Raw genomic sequence first — 6,000 nt, forward strand, 5'->3', positions numbered from 1 at the left:
CAATCAGCGCGCGTTTCTACTTGTGTGTGTGTACGGGGCTAAGGCTCAACCAAGCAGCGTGCAGCTCATTTAAATATTCATGACCATACCATATTTGGAAGAAAAGCTCTTGTTACAAATAGGGTCAAAACACAGGGATGCATAAGGGCCAATAAAATATCAACCAGGCCATTTTCAGCCCAACTAATGTTACATACCCCATTAGGAGACCATAAGGAACAGTGTGAAATACCCTATATAATCATTCTATCACCCCTTTAAGACACACTGATTTTTTATCCTTTAATGTGCCTGCATTTTCAAAGAAAGTGGCAGGCATTAATTTAAATTTAAAGCTCCCTTCGATTGGAATAGCTTGCCTGGGTCACTAAGATTAATCACATCTTTGAGATCCTTTAAGACATCTTTGTTCATTTATTTGCAAACAAGGAATTGTTGTAAATGCTTTCCATAAAGCTGGATTGCTTTCTGGTGCGATTGTTTTTTGGTTATCTGATTTCTTTTTTTCTTTTTGTTTCTTTATTTTTTTTCCAGTTTTCCGGTATCTTTTGTTCTTAATTACTATTCATACATTTTGTAATGATCATTCTGGTGATGTCTGGGCAGGGGTGTGGGGTGGGGGAAGTTAGTATGTGAGTGAATGTGTATGTTGTACTGTAATGTCTTGTCCTTTGTACCGTCCAGTCCTACCGAGGACCCTCTCGAAAATGAGATGATACATCTCAAGAGGTATTCCTCGTAAAATAAATAAATAAAATGTCATGCTTTATGCTAATGCAGCTTCTGCATATTCCATGTATCGAAGTTATGGCGCTGTGCCAAAGTGCTCTTCTGACACGCTGTGGTTGCCGTGGAAAGTGCATCCTCTGCGAGGGAGCTCGGCACACTGAGTTGCATTTATCAAGGTGCTTAGACTGAGCCACATGTGTTCTCTATTATCAGCTCGCCCTATAGCTGAGGATCCTTCACGAAAAACAAGACTGGCTATAAGGCCAACATGTCATCATAACCCTCATAATATAAACCTCTACTCCATCACCCCCATCCCGATACCCAACATCCCACCCCCACTGCGTGTCATGTTATATTGTTATGTTGTGTTATGTGCAGCAGTGCAAATGTACTGTTATGTGGTGTGCAGCAGTGCAAATGTATTGCTTGTGTGCTTATGTGCTGAGGTGTTTTTTCCTGTTCCCACACTGTTCTTATCTTTATGAGGATAGTCTGAGAGCGGCTTTTTTATTTCCCTCTCCTCTCCCAATGTCATGCTGTATCTGTTGCGAGAGTTAGGAGAGAGTTGAGATGGCGCCGCATATGGCGACTCGGTGTGTTTGTGCATGTTGCTTTAATGTTTTAATGTGATTTGCACTTACGATACCAAGACACATCCCTCGTGTGTGTAAACATACTTGGCAATAAAGCTTTTCTGATTCTGATTCTGATTCTGATAAGGATGTATATCAAATGGCATATGTGCAATAGGAATTTCTGCCAAAACCAAATCAGCGAATACAGACAAACACATTTAGTTTCCCTTATGCTTACTTTCAATTCTAAGAGGTTAACATTTATTACAGCTAAGTTTTAGTTATTTAGCCTACCTTTAATTTTTATTTATTGAAATATGTATACAAATGTGTAACTTCCATCAGTTTCTTTGTGAAACATTTCTCATGGCCACACATTCAGACTATAAACATTTAACAAAGACCTGATATTCCTTTATTGCGATTTGAGAACAACAAGTTCATGATGAAACATTTACAAACATCTTCCAAGAAACCCAAAGCCCGAACTGGTCCCCCGCGTTCGAGAGCTGACGTGCATTCATAATGACATTTCCTTTGATTAGTTTGGTGACGTTGGCATTGATTTAAAACAACGTTCACTTTGACATCCATCCAACTTTTAAAATAAGCTACACGCAGGGACTGGGTGTCTAATAGGGCCAAGTCATCCAGGATAAATTATGAGGACAGCGAGATAATGATTTCCAAGCGAAAGCCAACAAAAAAGAACATGTACAATAATTTAAAAGTACAACACATTTGAGAAGAATATATTCGTGTCAACACGTCGTGAAAAGTAGCCTAGTAACCTAGATGTGATAACATGATTTTTGACTAAATATAAATCCTGCATCATCTATAAAGTAAATTCTGGGCTCGGATAATCTGCACAAAACCTTTGAAAATCGCATTTAACTATCATGTAAGGCATTTTTGGTTAACGTGTAAACGGGTCCAACGTCATCACCCTCTTCCTCCTACAGCAAGGTCTCCACACTCTGGTGAGCAGCGTCACTCTGAGTGCAGAGCACCCTCTGATGTACAGAATGGGCGTCAAGGCAGCATTAACTCGGGGCAAAATGCGAATAGGGTCAGTGCCTTCATTCTTAAAGATATAACAGGTTAAACCAAAGAAATTACAGGCCACAATATGACAGAATATAGGAAGCCACGTCGCTAAGAAAAACCCAGCCACCACCAGTATGAGATACACCGATGAGCGCTTGCTGTCTCTCTCCTCAGACGGCGGCTCCCTCTCCAGCTGGAACCTGGCAATCATGAACAGTTTAACATTCAGCCCTATCATTATGATCACTGTGAATATGTTCCCCACAAACGTGCCCATGGTCGTGATCGTTTTGGCTACCCCGACTGTGACCAGGTTGTGCACGGCCACGATGAGGAAAGCATAGACCCAGTAGGCAAAGATGACGAGCAGGGTCCTGTTTCGGGTCATGCGGTGGGAGTATTTAAAAGGTGACACCACCGCGTGGTACCTGTCTGCCTGCGCGGCTAGGATGGCCATGTAAGACAGCCCTAGAAATGTTGGTACGACGTAGAGGGTTCTCGTAGGGGACTCGAAAGTATCCTTCACATCGAGAACACCAACATAATAATATGACACGCCGGTGCAGATGTCACTGAAGCAGGTGCTCAGCATGTACATGAAGCGGTTCTCGCTGCGAAGCTCCTTGTTCAGCAGTATGGAGAGTGACACAGACGTGTTGAGGAAAATGATAGTTGCAGGCAGGAAAATGCTAAATAGAAACATCAACACATTGCCAAAGCTTGTGAGGGGCAGCACAAGAGACCACCCCTGGCTGCTGTTACTCATCGGTGTGCAACAAGAGTGTTCTAGGCTTCATTGCACTGCAGACTGGCAGTGCACTCTTATTTATGTAGGAAGGAAGACGAAGACCTGGGTGACTTTAATGCCCATGGACAACAAGTCAACAAGATCCTGATAAAAACATATGAGGTCAACAACCTATTTACCTATTTGGTATACCTCAGTGCATAAACATGTTTATCTGTTTCAAGTTTCCCTTATCAACAGTTCTTATAGTCCGGACTTCAGTTTTTTTTTAAATATATAAAACAGAGCAGGCTCCCACTGGGTAGCTGCATCAAGAGAGCATGTGCAGTGCACCAATCTATTTAGATTTGCTTTAACCTAGAATCTGTTATTAGGCTACACTTTAAAATCAATTTTATGATCAATCACTAAAAATGACATTTTTAAATTTAAAAATGACATGTAATGTAAAAAAAAATATTTACTACTTATATTTAAGTTGCCTGACCTCTCTTAAGGTAAAGCACTTTGACTTTATAAAAGCATCTCAGTGTATCAGTCTCTGAAACTTTGTGTTTGGTAAAATCTTTGAAATATTTTAGGCCAAAGTTGGGGCTCCCAAAGTAAGGTTTAATTTGTATCTTTTGGGCCATAAAAGAACAATACCAATCTATTAGTTTTAATAGGAATAGGGATTTCCCATAGTCTTGTCTCACCTAACCTGTATAAGATTGTCTAACAGTTGCATGAACCCTCTCTGACAGGTCTAACTATGAATTTATAAAGGGTTACATTTATAGGTATATAGATATAGATATAGATATAAGGCCTTTTGAAATGTGTAAATAAAACACATTTCTTAATTGGTAATTACAGCTGTTGGAGACCACTCATATTTAGAGGCTGGATGTAACATTAACAGCTAATTAGAAGCTGCCAACAATTTATAAACTTCCATACATGGATTTACACTGCATATTGAATATATGGAATCCTTTACTTAAATATTTACAGAATTTATCTTATTCAATGCAGGATCAGTAATAACTGCCAACAGGAGAGAGAAGTCTTTGTGAAAGAACATTATTAGTATTGCACCTTCCAGTGGTTGAAAAATGCATTGACTTTAGTCAGATATTGTAGGGTGAAAGTTCTTAACCTGTGTTGACTTAGGGTCAAATTGACCCGTTTTCAATTTTTGTTTTATATCCGAAAATATGGGACGTAGAAATAACCGTTGAAAATGTAAAGAAGAATTACATTACATACATAAATTACATTTTACAATTAAAACGTTGGAAAAAGCAAAAACAAACTGTGAAAAAAAGGCGTCAAAAATGTTGAAAAAAAATAATACATATTTTTGCAAAATATACCTGAATTAAAAGATAATATTGTGCCTCTTATGTGTATGATGTTATAATAGAAACTACGTTTGCTAGTTAGTTTCTATGATTGATGCACTTCATGCCCATGTAAGGTAATTTGGATGAAATATGCAGACCCTATGGCTATGACCATTGGTTAATAACTAACCAAGAAAAAAACCTAAAATTTCTCATTACACGGTTTTCTTGCATAGCTGGTTTTAGTAAACATGTTGTCACATCGATATTGGACTATTGGTCTATTCCATTTGTATGTTATTTCACTTTATATATTTATTGTCTTGCCTTGATTTAGAAGCTACATGTTTAAGAGGTAGCAGGAGGGAATGTGTAGGCATTCAACAAAAGTAATAAAAACTTAAAGGGGTGCTATGCAGTTTTGGTCACTGTTTTCTCACTTTTTGCTTGCAGGTTTATCTATAGGGCTCCCCCTACAGCTTCGGAATAGATGTTTGGCAACACTGTTGTAAAAACTTGCTGGCGACTCTCCCCGCTCCCATCTTCTCCCTCTGGTCATGTGCATTTGTTTTCATAGAAGCCAGCAAACGCACCAAGCCATGTCCACTGAGGTAGACAGCTAGTAAGCTAGTTAGTAAGCCCGTAACAGACAGCGATCATAATAAAAACCTTTACAGACAATAGCAAACATCCTGAGGTCACAATAACAAGAAATATAAAGTTTAAACAAAGTTTATCCCATAGATATTTACAAGTGCAACAGCGAGAACGCCAGGTCAGCATCGGATTTGCAGGCTTCCGTTTGTCTCAGTTCTCCCCATTCTGAAAACGCAGCTCCTGTGTTTACTCGTTTCTGACTCCTCGCTCGGTCAGTCTGTGGTTTCCTCTTCCTCTGTTCCTCCGACAATGCTTTCTCCTTCTTTTTGCCGGCTCAGCCATAACGATAGTGTAAAAAACTCCATCGCTACCTTGTTCTTATAGCTAGCCGGTTCCTGGATGTGTGCGGTGCTGTGAAGCAATTCATAACATCGCGAGACCTGATATCACGCGATACTTCCTGACGCTTAGGTCTGCGGCTTGCCGGCCGAAAGTTGCTCACAGGCGCTAGGGGGAAGCGAGACGACCACCAATCAACCCGAAAAAAAAGTCATATAACCATTCCAATGACACCGAAGCTGTTCAGTTAAGCTAAAAAAAAAAAACCTGCATGGTTCCCCTTTAATAAAAGTATTCCTGGATCACCCTGAACCATAGACCTCAGTGTTCAAGATTAAAGGACATTAAGGAAGCAGGCCGCACCAAACCACTGAGAAAGTATTATGGAAACCAGGACGCACAAACAAGTGACTGTGGTGATCATCTTGTTTATTCCCAAGCCCCCTGGGCCTTCTTGTGATTAGGCCTTATTTGTTATTTCCATATGTGTGTCATGCGTTTGTTCTACCTGTTAACACGCCACCTGTTCATGCTAAAGCCCCCTGCCCTTTAGAGATTAGGGTGTTTGCTTAAATTCTGAGCACCGTTCATATATAAATATAATGAATGCTCGGCCTTCTGGCGGAGCGGCAGG

The sequence above is a fragment of the Perca fluviatilis genome, chromosome 6 (genome assembly GCF_010015445.1).
Source record: "Perca fluviatilis chromosome 6, GENO_Pfluv_1.0, whole genome shotgun sequence".
Lineage (NCBI taxonomy): Eukaryota > Metazoa > Chordata > Actinopteri > Perciformes > Percidae > Perca > Perca fluviatilis.